This window comes from Notolepis coatsorum (genome assembly GCF_963971535.1).
Source record: "Notolepis coatsorum genome assembly, chromosome: 8".
Taxonomy (NCBI): Eukaryota; Metazoa; Chordata; class Actinopteri; order Aulopiformes; family Paralepididae; genus Notolepis; species Notolepis coatsorum.
Window position 1 is genome coordinate 78556139 of NC_140172.1, and position 19415 is coordinate 78575553.

Genomic DNA, 19415 nt, shown 5'->3' on the forward strand with positions numbered 1-19415 from the left:
TATTTTGACATGTACATGGGTACCTTGGTCGTGTAGTGTATCTTGTAGACCAGGCCCATTGCAAGTTGCTGTACTCTGTTGTCTACTCTAAGCCATCCTAGGTTGGCAAAGTGTGCAGGGGTGAGGTGGGTTCTAGGAGTCAGGTCAAGCAGTAGTCTGACTAGTTTGTTTTGAGATGTTTGTAATTTGGTTTTTAGTGCCTTTGAGGTGCTTTGGTACCGAGGTGCAAGCATAGTCGTACTGTAGTACCCTTGAATGAGTGCTCCTGCCAGAGTCTTCAGGGTATTCTTGTTTACAAGGGAGGAGATTCGGTACAAGAATCGAGTTCGTTGATTGACTTTTTTTTATTACATTGGATGCCATTTTGTCACATCTGGACATTAATAAATACAAAAGTGTATTGTTATTGTTGTCATGTATTGTTGTCATGAACTGAATAGATTCCAGAAGTCATAATCCACTTAGTCCTGCTCCCAAAACTATTTTGAATATGTTGTAAAATAAATGCAACTACTGCAGAAGTAGGAATATCATTAGAATACAGTACAGTATGTATTACTATCTACTACTACAGTACTACCTATGCTGCTATGTCTATACTACTATGTATCACAAACAGTACTGTATTTGGAAATCTGGTATGTCATAAATGTATAGATGTAGCAGTACTGTCTATCTGTATGTCGTGTATGTCATATATGTTACGATGAATTGAAAATGGGGGACCCTGATGTAAACAACCAGTATGGCCACTACAATACTGAGCAGAAGTATTTCAATTATTAGACGGAATGCCTATTTTTTAACAGACACAGCTACTGTACCAAGCAAGTCATACAATCACTAGTTTTGTCACATCTGGACTACTGTCCAGCAATCTAAAAAATAGTAAGATAAAATAGACAGAGTAAAATAGTGCAGTGCAATAAAATAGTAGAATAGAATAGATACAACTTATTTTTTTACAATGAGAATTGTATTACCATTGCAGAATGGGTAAACTACAGTCAATACACACAATTGTTAAGGGGATGCAGACCAGAGAAAGACGTTTGTACATTGCAAAGTTCATCCTTCCTCTGCAGAGTTCAAATAAAGCTGACTTGACCTGACTTGAAAAAAACAGTGTTGAGACAACCCCCCCCCACCATCAATGTACAGCCCCCCACCCCACCTACCCACCTATTAACACCTCATCAAGGAGAGGGGGCAGGGAGGTGTCAAATGCATCTGAGTACGGTCACAGTTCCATCCTAGAGGCTAATCTTTCCTGTGACAAAATGGCATCCAATGTAATATATTCCATAGTATATTCCACTACAATGGGTACAATACTGACCAGAGAAAGACTTTCGTCTTGTTTACATCTACTATTTTTATTATTGTCTATTTAAAACTTAAAAAAAGGGGTGAAACGATACAGCATTCACTTTACGGCCTATAGGGATATTTTATTTCAATTCTCTGTTAGAAAAGAGAAATATTAAGCCCTGTGCAAGGAATAATATGAAAATGTGCCATTGAATAGCCTGTAGCTAGATATGACATTTGGACATGACATGTTTGTCCTCCATAGATACAGTAATTGAATGGAAATTGTATTAACAGATTGCAAAATGGGTACAATACAGTACAGCTCAATACACACAATTGTTAAGGGGATGCAGACCAGAGGAAGACTTTCGTCTTGTTTACATCAGGGTCCCCCATTTTCAATTCATAATGACAACAGTACCGATAGGAGATAAGATAAGATAAAAAACTGAAGAATATTGATCAGGCCAGAGTTACATTATTATTTCAGGTGTATTCTCATCAGAAGCCATGGAGAACTATAAGTCTTTAGAGGCATACCGCTTCTTTGTGTTCCACCGGAAACTGACAAGGTGCACCTTGTTGCGGGCGGATGTCAGACCATCCTACAGAGTGAATGATGATCCACATCATCCTTGTGTAACGGATGTTCTGTCCGTGTTCTCCTTTCCTGCGTTGTGTTCTTTGTGTGAGAGGCTTAGGGATGAGTCGGCACACGTGAACACTGTTCAATCATTTATTTGATGGTCTTCAATGGAGGCCACCTGTATGAAATGGGTGGTCGAAATACCACAAAAGGAATAGCGTCAACATGTGTTCACTCGTCAAGTCTCCCACGTTGAATGCTTGTTGCAACTCAATTACATTACACAATAAATCGACATCTTAAGGCACACATACCTGTATGAAATGGGTGGTCGAAATACCACAAAAGGAATAGCGTCAACATGTGTTCACTCGTCAAGTCTGTTGACAAAGAACAACCAATTGACTATATTGCACGGTGAAATACACCGTCTAAAACCTCCAATTGTGCATATAACCTAACCACACCATTCATTACAACACTATTGAGTCATTATCATTTGTTAACATTGAATTCTTATACAAAATATATATACAACAGAGTAATACATAAAAGTGCTGCGCGCTACAATAGTCAAACGTACCTCCCACGTTGAATGCTTGTTGCAACTGAACCCCCAAACCGGAAAAGGTTGCTTCTATCATCGCGCTAATAATTGACCCGGAAGGCGAAACTCTCGAATGTGAACTTTCTCAAGTTACGTTCAAATAAAAGTGCCTTTGGTATAAAGAAATAATAAATAATAATAACCACTTGGAGACATTTGTAAAAGGATTTGGTGACATTTCAATCCTTAATAAAATAATAAACAATGTCCAATTGACCTGGTTACACTTGGGTGGCCTTAGATGGCACGGGAAAGGTGGTTGCAGGTCACTGTGACTGTATGGCAGGGTGAGTTATACAAAATAATATTTTTTAAATAAAAAATAAATAATAAAAAGAATGTTGCCACAAATTTACCAGTGTTACCCACCCAACAGGAGCAACAGGCGGCCAGCAGCACAAGCACTCCAGTCTACTGCTTGTGTAAAACAACAACAGAATCAGCGAGCATGGTTGGCTGTGACACCTGTGATGACTGGTTCCATCCCAGGTGTCTAAACCTCAAAAGGCTACCGAAAAGCAAGACATGGTATTGCCCGGAGTGCAGAAAAAAGAAAAAGAAGTCTAACCCTAACTAAGTTGCTGTACTCTGTCGTCTACTCTAAGCCATCCTATATTGTCAAAGTGGGCAGGGGTGAGGTGCGTTCTAGGAGTAAGGTCAAGCAGTAGTCTGACCAGTTTGTTTTGTGATGTTTGTAATTTAGTTTTTAGCCCTTTTGAAGTTTTATGTTATGGCTTCCTTCTTGGAGAAAATGTAGGTCTGCCAATGCTGCTGTTATGCATATGTTATGCATTTGTAACTGGTCTAAGGTCACCCTCTGTGTCGTCGTCGTCGTGCATTGGAAGTGAAGACTCAGTCGTGGCCATTTCAGTATTTAATTCTGTTGGCAATACAGATAACACCATTATCGTTTGTCCACAGGATGGCGCCAAAACAGCTAGCAGGCCCTTTCAGCATTCCAGATAGTCTCAATGGCATTTTTAATCAAACATTGAAATAACACATTTATAATGAAACAAAGATAATACAAAATAAACAATAGGACCCCTTAAATTACCTGTTGGCAATACAGATAACACCATTATCGTTTGTCCACAGGATGGCGCCAAAACAGCTAGCAGGCTGCAATGGGGAAATATGCCATCACGTCAGGTTGAGGCCTACATGTAACTCTCAGACCATAACCACCAGTTCAATCACATGTGTCATACAAAAGAGTTCGCCACCACAGCTAAACCACATTACAAAAAGTGCAGAATTGTTCACATTAACACAGTTACCACTATATACAACTTCGGTTCATTGCCCGACAACTTATTTACAATAGTGCGTTCTTTTAGACCTGATATATTTACAGACAGTGAAAGCACGTCTTACCCCTTTCAGCATTCCAGATAGTCTGGCGCGAAAGGGGAAGTGCAAGGGGAAATACGTCACTTCGGCAGGAAGTGACGACGGCTTCAAAATAAAAGACTATTCGAGTAAAAATAATAATAAACAATTAAAATAAAACGTTAGGGAGGGATCTTTGTGGAATACAACATTAGTATATTTTATATACCTGCTACACATTGTTGTGCATGTTGAAACTTGAAATAGCACTTTTGTATTTTTGTATATAAAAAAATAAGCATTTTTTACATGCATTGTTGTGCATGTTGAAATTGTAGGCCTGCCAATGCTGCTGTTATGCATATGTTATGCATGTTTAAACTTGAAATAGCACTTTTGTATTTTTGTATCTAAAAAAAATAACAATTTTTTACATGCATTGTTGTGAAATAGCACTCAGTCACAGAAAGTTAATGTGACAATACATTTTTTGTATTTTTGTATCTAAAAAAAAGCAATAGCAGAAGTTAGTTTTGCATTTTCTTTACTTGCATTGTTGTGCATGCTGAAATAGCACTCACAGATAAAACTGCAATAGAAGAACAGAACATTTCATTCTTATTTGTATATTTGAACAATAAAGCAAGGTTATTCTTTCAAAATGATGTTTGCTATAGTTGTTGTGCCCCTGGTATGTGGTTGACAAACATTGACATTGACAAACATATTTACAATTAGCATTTTATAAAGTAGAACTGTAATGTGTACTTTCTCAGTCAGTGCTAAGTGCAGTCATCTTATGCAGCATCACTTTTCACATCAAAACAAAAGTAGAACTGTAATGTGAGACGGGGAAACTTTGTTTTGAATACTGGGGGGGATGGTTGAGAATATTTGGTCCCTGCACTGCCATTTAATCAAGAAGTCAAGCTTGACGTACATCAGGTCTATCCAGGTCCAGAACACTTTGATGACTGTTGCCTTTGACACACCTCTGATGTGGGAAATGAGGTCAAAGGACATGTCGTGACGCAGTTTGACAAGGGTGATAAATAGCTGATCTATGGGTGAGATTATGGTGCTCCTTGTCTTCTCAGTGTGACAGTAAGAAAACAAGTTCTGAAGCACTGGCCAGGTAACACCTGTCATCATTTTGCATTTGGTGTTGTTGCTGTCCGACTCGACCTTGGTTCTCTGTTGGTCACCATCCTCCTTGGCTGCATCCCTCTCCTCTCTGAGAGACTGCATCTCGTCAAACAGAGACTGCTCAGTGATGGGAGGTGTGGCTGCTTCCTCAACTTGGGCTGCTGCCTCAACTTGGATGTCTTGGCTGCAACGTTTAGTCCTCTTGTGGGGAGTCACTTTAAATGAAATAAAAACCATACTAATAAGAAACTGCAATTTAGGAACCCATTGATTTTGGCACATAACTGAAAACTAGATGATATCACTTACGATGGTATGAAGAGGAGTTCCTTTTTGCACGCCGCTCATGGCGACTGATGTTCGTTGACGTAGATGGTGTAGACTGTGATGTTGAAGGGAATACAGATGGAATGTAGTCTGGGTGTGTTTGGTCATTGACCTTTGCACCTGAATGAATGAATGAATGAATGAATGAATGAATGAATGAATGAATGAATGAATGAATGAATGAATGAATGAATGAATGAATGAATGAATGAATGAATGAAAACGTTATTAACAGATTGCAGAATGGATACAATACAGTACGGCTCAATACACACAATTGTTAAGGGGATGCAGACCAGAGAGACTTTCGTCTTGTTTACATCAGGGTCCCCCATTTTCAATTCATAGTGACATTTGTGACATACTCAACATACATGACATCATGACATTTATGGCATAGGGACATACATGACATACAGGTATATAGTACTGTTACATTTGTGACATAATATGATATGCAAATATACAGTACTGTTACCCCATAGATCCTGACAGAGAGTATATACATATGACATGTATATTACAAGCAATACGACTATTCAATAACAAGTCCTTAGAGCAAGGACAACAACACTGAATGTGATTGATAAATAGTATACTAGTAACATATAAAAATGAAAAAGGCATGTAGGCTACACTGAGAATGGACTATTATGGGGAAGTAGCTAGCAGAGACTGCTAGCTAATCAATCAATCAGCTAGCAGCTAACATCTGCTGTTTACAGCCTCACAGCCAATACAACTTAATTTACTATATAAATATGTGTTCCTTATTCTCACCTGTTATGAAATGGGTAGAGCAGACATACGTAGAATTTGACTTGGGGGACCAGGGTCTGCTTTTGCACGCCGCTCATGGCGACTGATGTTCGTTGACGTAGATGGTGTAGACTGTGATGTTGAAGGGAATACAGATGGAATGTAGTCTGGGTGTGTTTGGTCGTTGACCTTTGCACCTGAATGAATGAATGAATGAATGAATGAATGAATGAATGAATGAATGAATGAATGAATGAATGAATGAAAACGTTATTAACAGATTGCAGAATGGATACAATACAGTACGGCTCAATACACACAATTGTTAAGGGGATGCAGACCAGAGAGACTTTCGTCTTGTTTACATCAGGGTCCCCCATTTTCAATTCATAGTGACATTTGTGACATACTCAACATACATGACATCATGACATTTATGGCATAGGGACATACATGACATACAGGTATATAGTACTGTTACATTTGTGACATAATATGTAACTGAGGGGTACAATTCCCTGACTGTATTGATAAGTATGGTATCATTAAACCACTACCGCTTTATGTACTTTAACTACTGGCCATACAGTACACGATATCTAAATATGATGAACACTTTCCACAATGAAATCGGTTCCAGTCAAAGGTAATAATCAAATATTTAATGGAGCAAAAGGTACATAGAATATTTATCTTACATTTATCATTTGAATGCACTTGTAAGGCAAATGAGTACTCGTAGGCAAATCAACACTGAATGTCCAATCTCTGGTTACGCAGGAAGCAAGTATACAACCTGGCTCTTAGGGAATTATATCTATGGTACACTTAATGATATAGCGGGATATTCTGGAGGGGGTCCTCCCGGTTGTAAGCCGGTAGGGGAGGTAGGAGAGCCGTCGGTAGTAGACCGTCTGGTCAACGATATCTATGGAGACTTCAAGTACAGAAGACAGTGCAATAGACTCTTGATCCGCAGATGAATACACCTTGGTTCTCTTGTAGGCTGTAGCTCCACAATGAAGAAGAAGCTAGGCGACCTCAGTCTCTCTGAGCGCCGACTCAACTTGACTCCTCTCGGGGGTAAATCCAACACTCACAGGCGTCGGCGATTATCCGCTCCACAAATCACAGTACCAAAGCAAATATATATTCCAGCCGCATAGGGCTCAGCAGTCGTCGGGTAGGTAATCCAGTGTACATGTCCCTCGGTCCTCGCCTAGATCTCCTCGGATGAAAGCGCCATGTGGTCGGCCCAACCTGGATAAGACTCTAGATAACACGAGGAAGCGTTGGAGATGCTGGTCACTTTAGAACTCTAACCGCACGATGCACCATACACGATAGACTACTATTACTTGATAGAAATACGTCGCACTCGACGGTACAGTGCCAAACTCTGACAATTCAGTTATTAATTCGCACGCGGTCTCAATGCTATTCTAAGGCCAAACAGGCCATACTTCACCGCACGTCGTATCGTGGGTGAGGCTTCACGTTCTGTTACTAAGTTGGGAAGAAGGGTAAGGGACTTCTACATTTACTTGCGCCATATTTATATGCACGGTGAACAAATAGTGCCACTCTCATTTCGGTAGCCGTATCCCTGAGCGGAGCCGGGGCTAGTACGGACATGTCTCGTCGGTACCTTTGAACTTGACGCCAGGGGCTGGTCCCCTGGCGCCTGGTCCTTTGTCCAATAAGAGAATGAACTATTATGGGCTATAGTAGGCTAAAGGGATATTCCGTGCATATGTACAAGGAATATACAAGGGATATCAAATGACATACAAATACTATTCAATATATATCCATAAATAAATATATATATTCGGTTTAATCTGATCCTTCGTAACAGCCGCCCCCTAATTAGTCCCACCTAATTAGCTAAGCAGAGACAGATTAAACCGCACTGTCCACTACTCAATGTCCGCTGTGAGGGTCAGTCAGTTCACAAAGTCATGGGGTCATGGTCGTCATCGATAGTATCGGGGAGCCTTGGCAGTTCTATTAGCCTCGCCACGGGTCGGGTGTAGGTCCGCCCTTGGACGAGCACTTCAGCTGCTCGGACCTTTCCATCGGCACCGGTGATCACTTTGCTTACGCGGCCAGCCGGCCACATAGCTCAGGGTAGTGACTGGTCGATAATCATGACGACTGTTCCTTCTGTCAAATTGTCTCTCTCTTTCACCCATTTCTGGCGGGTCTGTAGAGACGGTAGGTAGTGGAGTAGGAAGCTGTTCCAAAACTTGTCAGCCAATACTTGACTGTACCTCCACATTCTTCGGCCGTTCGCTTCTTCAGGCCTGTACATTGTCTGGGGTAGCGCGGGGTCCAGCCGCCCCATCAAGAGTGTGTTGGGGGTGACTGGGTCGACATCTGCTACATCACTTGAGACGTAACCGAGGGGCTTTGAGTTCAATACTCCCTCGATCTCCGTGAGGACTGTCATTAAGACTTCTTCCGCCACGGTCTGGGCCCCAAGCACGGCGTACAGGGCTGTCTTTATAGAACGTACTTCTCGTTCCCAAGTTCCACCGAAGTGAGGTGCGTTCGGGGGATTAAACTGGAAGTCAATCTGGGATGGAGCGAGGTGGGTCTTAAGTTCTGGGCCCATAGCTTGGAAGCTCTCTCTCAGCTCTCTTTCTCCGCCTTTGAAGTTTGTCCCGTGATCAGACAATAATGTAGACGGTTTTCCTTTCCGTGATGTGAATCTTCGGAAGGCCATAAGGAATGAGTCTGTGCTCATGGTTGGAAGGAGTTCGATATGTATCGCTCTGGTGGTCATGCATTTGAATACAATACCCCACCGCTTCTCGGTTCCTCTTCCTTTCTTTATATACAGCGGGCCGAAACAGTCCATACCGGTGGAGTGAAAAGGCTTGTCGCCGAGTCGGAGGCGACAGGGAGGTAGGTCAGCCATCCGGGGTATACTGGGCTGGGCTCGCCACTTACGACAGTCTAGACAGGTTCGCTGGAAGCACCGCACTGCTTCTCTCCCTTGCAGTATCCAATAACGACGTCTGATCTCCGCGAAGACTCTCTCTGCCCCTGCGTGGTGCACATCCTCGTCGTATTTCTTTATGATCAGCTCTGTGACCTTGTGTCGGCTGTTCAAGACTATCGGGTACTTGACGTCATCCGGTAAGTCTGGGGCTCTCCGCAGACGACCACCCACTCTGATGAGACTATGGGCGTCGCTCTCGGGGGCTAGGTGGAGCAGTCTGCTGTCTGATGGGACGGGCTTTGCTCCCTGTAGACAGTCTAGCTCATCGGGGAACGAGTCTCTCTGGGCTCGTTGTAGTAGAAGAAGTTCTGCTTCTTCGTAGTCAGCTGCTGAAATGTCAGTCGTGGGCTGAACCTCTGGGTGGTGCCACAGAAATGTCTTTAGCTGCGCACTCTGTAGGGTGAGGCAATCGTCTATGTCGGGGTCTGTGGAGACGAGTGTGTTCAATCCACAGAACATAGGTTTCTTGTTTTCGGCCTCCTCTTTACTCGCCTCCCGTGGGGTGGGTGTAGGCCACTCTTCTTCGGGGAGCTTGAGAAACTCTGGTCCGTCACTGTAGAGGTTGTGACGGGTGAGGTCATCCAGGGACATTCCCCGGGTGATGACGTCAGCTGGGTTGTGTTTGGTGTCCACATACCTCCAGCTCGCTACTTCTGTTAACTCTTGAATCTCGGTGACTCTGACTCCCACGAAGACCTTGTATCTGCACGAATCAGACCGGATCCATGTGAGTACTGTCGTGGAGTCTGACCACAAGATTGTTCTTTGCACCGGGATGGTGAGTTCACGTTGGATTAACGTGGCGAGCTGCGCTCCTGCTAGGGCTGCGCAGAGCTCTAGACGCGGGATAGATTGTTGCTTTCGTGGGGCTATTCTTGAGCGAGCCAGGATGAAAGCAGTATGTATTTCTCCTCCCTCCTCTCGGGCACGCAAGTAGGCCACCGAACCGTAGGCTACTTCGGAGGCGTCGCTGAATACGTGCAGGTCCATCTTGCATGTCTCTGGCCTCACTGTGGGTGGGAAGTAGCTGCGGCGTATGTTAACACCTGGGAGTGAGCGGAGTTCCGTCTCCCACTCTCTCCATGTGGATGCAAGGTGTTCGGGTATGGGATCGTCCCAGCCCTGGTCCTTGTCCCATAGCGCTCTTACAATCATCTTTTCCCTGGTGGTGTAAGGTAGAATACATCCCAACGGGTCATATTGTCTGGCGAGTGTTCTGTATACACTCCGTCTGGTGGTCGGTATTGCCGTCGACCTTCCCTGCTCCTTGGTCAGGGGTTTGTGTCTATAATGGAGCGAGTCTGTTTTGAAGCGCCAGACTAGTCCTAGTGTCATTTCTTGGGCTTCTCCTGGGATGGTCGCCATCCAGGTCTCGCTGCTCGCTGCCTTGTCCTCGGGGGAGAGGCTGCGCAATACTTGCGGGTCGCTGCTGGCCCACTGCCTGAGATCAAAGCCGCCTTTGATCAGGGAGGCGCGGAGCTTGAGTAGAAGAGCCTCGGCTTCTTCTGGCGTCGAGACGCTTTGTAAACAGTTGTCCACGTAGAAACTATTTGTCACACTTTGTCGGACCTCTTCATCTGCTGCTGGGTCCTCTGCGACGTGTTTTTGTAGTGCAAACGTAGCACAGCATGGGCTGCATGTGGTTCCGAAAGGGAGGACTTCCCATTGATAGATGGCTGGGTGCTCATCTCCGATCCTCTCTCTCCATAGGAACCGCAGCAGGGGCTTGTCCTCCTCCACTAGTCTCACCTGCAGGAACATCCCTTTGATGTCGCCGCTGATAGCCACCTTGTCCTGGCGGAAGCGTAGTAGCACGCCTAGTAGAGAGGGGCCGAGTGTTGGGCCGGGCAAGAGCTCTTTATTCAGATTTTGTGATCCGATCTGGTAGCTGCAGTTAAACACAATACGATCCTTGCCGTTGTGGTGGACCTTGTGGTGCGGCACGTACCATGATTCGGTCGTCTGATCGGCCTCTTTAATGTCAATTTTCTTTATGTGTCCTGCTGTGATTAGCTTGTTAATCTCAGCGCGGTACACAGTCTCTTGAGCGGGGTCTTTGGCTAGGCGCCGCTCTGTGTTCAATAGATACCGCTCCGTCGCTTCTTTTGTGGCGTGAAAGGTGGGCATTCCCTCTCGCCTCAGGAGTGGAGTTGCGTATCTCATCACTCCGTTGACTGTGACTCTCTTTGTCCCTTGCTCGAGGAGGGCTATAGCGTAAATATCTTCCTTAGAACGAATGTCTTTCTTTTCGTTCTTAAAGGGCATTGTCTCTAGTGTCCATAGCCTCTCAACATGCTGCAGGAGAGTGGTGTCTTCTTCTGTCACTCTGGAGTGGAGGCAGCTAGTGGCTGCTGTTCGGTTAAGAGACTTGGCGAGGGGGCCTTGTAATGTCCATCCTAGGCGGGTCTCGACTGCTGCAGGACAACCTCTGGGTCCTGTATGGACCCGGTCTATCGGGACTATGAGGTCTGCATGGTCGGAGCCTATCAGCAGGGTCGGGGTGGCACCGTCTATGAGCGGGATAGGTAGTTGACGCAGGTGCACATATTTATCCATCAGCTTGGCGATGGGGTAGGTGTACTGCGATAGTCCTATTTCTTGGCTGGTGAAAGCATTAGTAATCCTATACCGTCTCTCTGGCTGCCCGCTTGCTGCGATAGTGAAGGAGACATTCTTGCCCTTTATCGTCTTTAGATCTCTTCTTATTGTCCGAATCGTCATCTGGTTTTCGCTCCCCCGCAGCCCCAGCTGGGCCGCAGCGGACGCGAGGAGAAGGGTCTTCTCTGACCCGTCATCAAGGACGGCGTAAGTGTCCATGACCTTATCTTGGTAACTCAGTGTTACGCGGACCACCTTTAAGAGCACCTGGGCGCCCCCGCTGCTAGCGGGGTCAATGTACATAACACTTGCCTTTGTGCTGCTGGATGGTGCAGGCTTTCTTCTGTTACTGTCGTGTAGGACATCTAGGTGGGCTCCGTCACACCGACTACACCTCTTCTTTAGGCGGCACTCGGCTGCCATGTGACTGCGCGCACATCGGTAACAGCGCCTGTTGGACTTTATCCAGTGACTCACTTCTTCAGCGGTCATCTTCTTGAACAGGTCACATTGTGACAACCAGTGTTCCTTTTCGCAGTACGGGCACACCATCTTCCACTTCTCTTTCATCGGGGGGGTACTGTGGTTCTTGCTGCTCGGTACTGATTCTGATTGGTGCATGACAGTCACCAATCTTCGGCCATCGTTTGCTCTCCTAGGTCCCTCTCTGGAGCTTGGCGTGCTCCGCACGAACGTATCCAACCGTAGGCTGCTGACTTCTCTCGCCAGGAAGTCGGCTAGGTCTAGGAGGGATGGCTCGGGACCGTTAGGATCACGGTGGTCTCTTTGCCGCCTGAAGCGCTCCTGTCGGGCGGGCGGCAGCTTCTCTAAAATCCTCTCGACATTCGAGTTTGCGTATAGTTCGTGCATACCCTTTTCTCGTTGCGCCCCCAGCATCCCTACCAGGGATTGTACTTTGATAGACAGGTCGTCTAGTGAGCGATTGTCTGTTGCTGGGGGTAGGCGGTCAATATGCCTTATCTCTTGTATTACGTAATCCCATATACGTCCGTATCTTTGGTCTAGTGCTGCTAGAGCCGCGGTGTATGGGGTCGTAGAGGTGGCATAAGCTAGCGCTATGTTGTGCGCTCTGGGCACTTTCAGGTGCTTCAATAGGATAGCATACTTGTGGCGTTCATCAGCTACCTCCACCATCATTGTCTCTAAGCACATCCGTAGCTCCGTGTACTGTGCTCGGTTCTCATGGGTGAAGTCTGGAAACGTCGGTGTGCCAATGTATGACGCCGTGGATGGCTGGCACATCGGTGAGCGTTGGAAGAGAGGCCTCCTAGGCGAGTCTCCTCTTACGCCTCTCGGTGGGCTGGTACCGGCAGGGTACCATGGCCCGCTGGTCCAGGTGCTATTCCTCGGGACTGGTCGTGCGTCATGCTCACCCGTGAATAGAGTCGGGGGTCTGTAGCGCAGAGCCGCGGGGGTATAGCCTGGGCTGTACTGGACCTCCTGGTCCTGTGGAGTACTGTGCTGCTGTCGGGCTTGACTCTCCTCCTCTCCCTCTTCTTCCTCTGTCAGGTCATCTAGATCCTGTAGTCGTCTATTTAGCCTCTCTGCGGTGTACGCCGTTCCTTCCTTGTAGCTGGGTCTCACTGGGACCGGTCGGGGAAGGGGTTCGGAGGGGGGTATAGGCTCTCTCTGGTGGTCGAGTTCAGGGTCGCTTGATCGGTTAGGGGAGGGTGCCCTTGACCCGTGTCTTGACGAGGCCCTGGAACCCCTTGTGGAGGGAGGGGGTGTTGCCCTGGCGATCAGCTGCTCCATTAGCTGCGCTTGTAATCGGTCGCGCTCGGCTTCGCGCTTGGTGAGAGCGATGTCGCGCTCTGCTTCTCTTTGGGCACCGGCAGCGGCGCGCTGGGCTTCGGCGGCGGCGCGCTGGGCTTCGGCGTGGTCTCTTACCATATTCTCTTCCGTCTGAAGGCGTCTCATCTCCAGACGTATACGCTCTTCGTCGCTCCGTTGCTGCACTTGAATGCGTTCTCTTTCCATGGAAGAATGTTCGCGCTCACTAAGCGTCTGTGCTTGGAGCCGATCGCGCTCTGTGGAGGCTGCTAGGCTGGCGAGGAACGCCTGTGCCAGCATCTTGTCCGCCTCGCTGGGGGAAGACGCTGGTTGAGGTGATCCGCTCCTGGCAGTACTCGTTGGGGATGCGTTCTCCTGCGGGGAGTCTTGGAGCTCTATCTCCTCGGCGCTCTCCTCATCTTGTTCCGTGCAGAGTTCCATCTCTGGAGGGTTGTCTTCCTCCCGGAGCTCTCCGGGGACTACTTCTTCGGTCTTGGCGGGGGGTAAAGTCGTGTCAGTTCCCTCCTGGTCCCCACCGTGAGCTTGGTCAGTTACATTAGAACCCACTAGGGCCTCTGTGGTCGGGGTATCCTGGTTGATAGGGTCGGACATAATTTTACTTTCTACTTCTACCGCGTTTACCGTTTGTAGAAGGCTAGGTAGTATACTGGCAGCGTAATCCTCTAAGTACTGAGGTGGCTGCCGTCTACGCTGCGGGCGTTCTACTTTAGGAGGACCGTTTCGTGGAGTGTTCATCATAGGCCATTTCAATATTAATACCACTATATTAATATTACACTAATTACTAGGGATGCTCGATATTGGCTTTTTTACCGATACCGATATTCCGATATTGTCCAACTCTTAATTTCCGATACCGATATCAACCGATATCAACCGATACCGATATATGCAGGGTTTCCCCCCAAAAAAAACGGAATAATTTCAGGTAACTAATAATTTCACTGTATGCAATATTGTTATTGTTTAAAATTTTTTTTAAACCGATACCGATATTTTCCGATATCACATTTTACTGCCGATATCGGCCGATAATATCGGTCGGTCGATAATATCGGACATCCCTACTAATTACCATCCGGCTCGAAGGACCAATTGTAACTGAGGGGTACAATTCCCTGACTGTATTGATAAGTATGGTATCATTAAACCACTACCGCTTTATGTACTTTAACTACTGGCCATACAGTACACGATATCTAAATATGATGAACACTTTCCACAATGAAATCGGTTCCAGTCAAAGGTAATAATCAAATATTTAATGGAGCAAAAGGTACATAGAATATTTATCTTACATTTATCATTTGAATGCACTTGTAAGGCAAATGAGTACTCGTAGGCAAATCAACACTGAATGTCCAATCTCTGGTTACGCAGGAAGCAAGTATACAACCTGGCTCTTAGGGAATTATATCTATGGTACACTTAATGATATAGCGGGATATTCTGGAGGGGGTCCTCCCGGTTGTAAGCCGGTAGGGGGGGTAGGAGAGCCGTCGGTAGTAGACCGTCTGGTCAACGATATCTATGGAGACTTCAAGTACAGAAGACAGTGCAATAGACTCTTGATCCGCAGATGAATACACCTTGGTTCTCTTGTAGGCTGTAGCTCCACAATGAAGAAGAAGCTAGGCGACCTCAGTCTCTCTGAGCGCCGACTCAACTTGACTCCTCTCGGGGGTAAATCCAACACTCACAGGCGTCGGCGATTATCCGCTCCACAAATCACAGTACCAAAGCAAATATATATTCCAGCCGCATAGGGCTCAGCAGTCGTCGGGTAGGTAATCCAGTGTACATGTCCCTCGGTCCTCGCCTAGATCTCCTCGGATGAAAGCGCCATGTGGTCGGCCCAACCTGGATAAGACTCTAGATAACACGAGGAAGCGTTGGAGATGCTGGTCACTTTAGAACTCTAACCGCACGATGCACCATACACGATAGACTACTATTACTTGATAGAAATACGTCGCACTCGACGGTACAGTGCCAAACTCTGACAATTCAGTTATTAATTCGCACGCGGTCTCAATGCTATTCTAAGGCCAAACAGGCCATACTTCACCGCACGTCGTATCGTGGGTGAGGCTTCACGTTCTGTTACTAAGTTGGGAAGAAGGGTAAGGGACTTCTACATTTACTTGCGCCATATTTATATGCACGGTGAACAAATAGTGCCACTCTCATTTCGGTAGCCGTATCCCTGAGCGGAGCCGGGGCTAGTACGGACATGTCTCGTCGGTACCTTTGAACTTGACGCCAGGGGCTGGTCCCCTGGCGCCTGGTCCTTTGTCCAATAAGAGAATGAACTATTATAGGCTAAAGGGATATTCCGTGCATATGTACAAGGAATATACAAGGGATATCAAATGACATACAAATACTATTCAATATATATCCATAAATAAATATATATATTCGGTTTAATCTGATCCTTCGTAACATAATATGATATGCAAATATACAGTACTGTTACCCCATAGATCCTGACAGAGAGTATATACATATGACATGTATATTACAAGCAATACGACTATTCAATAACAAGTCCTTAGAGCAAGGACAACAACACTGAATGTGATTGATAAATAGTATACTAGTAACATATAAAAATGAAAAAGGCATGTAGGCTACACTGAGAATGGACTATTATGGGGAAGTAGCTAGCAGAGACTGCTAGCTAATCAATCAATCAGCTAGCAGCTAACATCTGCTGTTTACAGCCTCACAGCCAATACAACTTAATTTACTATATAAATATGTGTTCCTTATTCTCACCTGTTATGAAATGGGTAGAGCAGACATACGTAGAATTTGACTTGGGGGACCAGGGTCTGCTTTTGCACGCCGCTCATGGCGACTGATGTTCGTTGACGTAGATGGTGTAGACTGTGATGTTGAAGGGAATACAGATGGAATGTAGTCTGGGTGTGTTTGGTCGTTGACCTTTGCACCTGAATGAATGAATGAATGAATGAATGAATGAATGAATGAATGAATGAATGAATGAATGAATGAATGAAAACGTTATTAACAGATTGCAGAATGGATACAATACAGTACGGCTCAATACACACAATTGTTAAGGGGATGCAGACCAGAGAGACTTTCGTCTTGTTTACATCAGGGTCCCCCATTTTCAATTCATAGTGACATTTGTGACATACTCAACATACATGACATCATGACATTTATGGCATAGGGACATACATGACATACAGGTATATAGTACTGTTACATTTGTGACATAATATGATATGCAAATATACAGTACTGTTACCCCATAGATCCTGACAGAGAGTATATACATATGACATGTATATTACAAGCAATACGACTATTCAATAACAAGTCCTTAGAGCAAGGACAACAACACTGAATGTGATTGATAAATAGTATACTAGTAACATATAAAAATGAAAAAGGCATGTAGGCTACACTGAGAATGGACTATTATGGGGAAGTAGCTAGCAGAGACTGCTAGCTAATCAATCAATCAGCTAGCAGCTAACATCTGCTGTTTACAGCCTCACAGCCAATACAACTTAATTTACTATATAAATATGTGTTCCTTATTCTCACCTGTTATGAAATGGGTAGAGCAGACATATGTAGAATTTGACTTGGGGGACCAGGGTCTGCTTTGGTCGACTCTCCCGTCTGCTCTACCCAGTCAAAGGAAGTTGACTTCGAGAATATACAGTACTGTTTACAGTATGTGTACAAGGGAAGACTACTCGAAATGTGTTGTTTTCTTTGTGCATTAAGCCAGTCAATTTGCTCTTTGTATGGGATTATAACGGAGTTGTTCTTGTTTGTGTGCTCCCCTCGCATTTGACGATCAATTGGACTTGAAAACAGCAGTGACCACCACTCGTTAGATCATATGAAACAGTAGCCCCTGTCACGTCACGTAAGCGGCAGATAAAACAGTGAAGATCAGATCATTTGACTTACCACTTAATCCAACGTTCATTCCCCACAAGCGTCTCCGGTGACCCGAACACCAGCCAGTATTTACCCTGGTCGATTTGGTCGTCCACTCCTGCACTGTTCCCGGCACACGCTGCCGATTAAGGGCACGTACTTGGTCCTCAATAATGGACATTAGTGGACAAACCACTAAAACAATGGGGTTTACGTGCCATTTGGAATAGCCATAGGTCTTTGCTGTAGCCGGTATTTTTGTATTTCCGATTCACATTTAGGAGGCATAGCAAGTTCGGTTGTCTCGAAGGAAGGATATAATTCCAACTTGACTTTGACTTTGCGCCTCCTGGCGGCACAAAACAGAAACCGCACCCACCCTAATAAAACCATTTGACGAGAGCCGTTAACGGGCGGCAGAGGGCGTTGAAACGGCGGTAGGAGGGACCTCAATTTGCAATGCTGTAACTGTAGGGGGAAATATTCCGAAGTCACATCGTTTGTTCTAACTGATGCCACTGGAGAGGAGTATAAAAGTTTGACCCAGGACACAAATTTCTCGCCAAAACCGAATTTCTGCAAAGTATAGAATAAGTAGTCCCATTCAACCCGGTCAAAGGCCTTCTCTGCGTCTAGCGCAACAACGACTTCTGCAACGGGAGACTCGGTGGGGGAGTAAATTATATTCATAAGGCGCCGCAGGTTGAAAAAAGCCATTATATCCTTCACAAAACCAGACTGATCTGGATGGATAATACTTGGTATAACAGATTCCAGTCGTCGAGCGAGTACCTTTGCCAAGATCTTTGCTTCATTGTTGAGGAGAGAAATAGGACAATATGAGCCACAGTCTTTCGGGTCCTTATCTTTTTTTAAGAGCAGGGATATTGAGGCTTGGTAGAGAGTCGGAGGGAGCGAGCGGGATTGAAATGATTCCTCAAACATTGAAGCCATAATGGGACATAACTGGGTGGAATATTTTTTTAAGAATTCCACAGGGAACCCATCTGGGCCTGGGCTTTTCCCACTCTGCATCATAGTTAAAGCCTGTTAAATTTCATCAGCGCTAATGGGCTCTTCCAAAAGCCCTGCTGGTCTCTGACAAGAACAAGTTACAGGTTGAAAAAACCCTCAGCTCGGAACTAGGCAAAATCTGCACCTGGCTCGCTGACAACAAACTATCATTACACCTGGGTAAAACAGAGTCCATTCTCTTCTGTTCAAATAACAAACTCAGCAAGGCCGACGGCTTCTCTGTTACAGTGGGTGACAATATTGTCACAAGGAAAGATGAAATTACATACCTAGGTTCCATCCTAGAGGCAAATCTTTCCTGTGACAAAATGGCATCCAATGTAATAAAAAAAAGTCAACCAACGAACTAGATTCTTGTACTGGATCTCCTCTCTGTGTTAGGGTTTGTGGCTAGGGGAGATGTGTAGAACCAATAGGGCTGCCATAGGCTATTCATTTGACCCTGTTTGACCTGTTTCCCTACCCAGGGGTGCTGATATTGTTGGCTTTCATATGGTCTATTTTAATATAATTAAATGGACATAAATGTGAATAAGACAGGAGCCTAGTTTGCTCAAGAATGTTAGTGATTATGTCATACGGAAGTGACACAGTAATTGGAACCCTGCTGCTAGTTCTAGTCCTTTGGACAAGCTTAGGGAGGTGTAAGTATGTGTATATGTTCTCCGCAAGGAGTGATTGGGTGTCAGGGAAATTGGGTGTTAGATCCTACAAGTTAGTTTTGTCTGTGTTAGTTTTGTCCTCTCTCCTCGCCTCCTTTCAACAAGATCCTATGCTACTTCATCACATACCCTGATATCTGAATATGGCTAATGCATTGAATAAGAGAGGAGCAAGTCTAAGATTTGTCTCTTGGAACGTCAAAGGCATTAATGGCCAAGTCAAGAGAGGTAGAATATTCTCCCACCTAAAACAGCTTAAAACCGAAATAGCTTTCCTGCAATAATCCCATCTGACCACAA

At 45.3% G+C, this 19415-nt stretch overlaps 1 protein-coding gene and 1 long non-coding RNA gene across 3 annotated transcripts in view; one reads left to right on the forward strand and one right to left on the reverse strand.

Annotated features, from left to right (window-relative positions):
- Positions 1-19415, forward strand: part of LOC311233494 (glutamate receptor 1-like) — a gene marked incomplete at both ends in the record, with an annotated part of 411656 nt that overhangs the window by 252179 nt on the left and 140062 nt on the right. The gene's annotated exons all lie outside the window — the stretch shown is intronic.
- Positions 5042-17471, reverse strand: LOC311233704. 2 transcript variants are annotated; one of them, XR_014620030.1, is made up of 3 exons: positions 17449-17471; positions 5295-5432; positions 5042-5200 (listed from the first exon to the last, which is right to left on the reverse strand). It is a non-coding gene; the product is annotated as an uncharacterized lncRNA (long non-coding RNA). The 2 variants fall into 2 exon arrangements; XR_014620031.1 differs by lacking the exon at positions 17449-17471 and adding an exon at positions 6093-6227.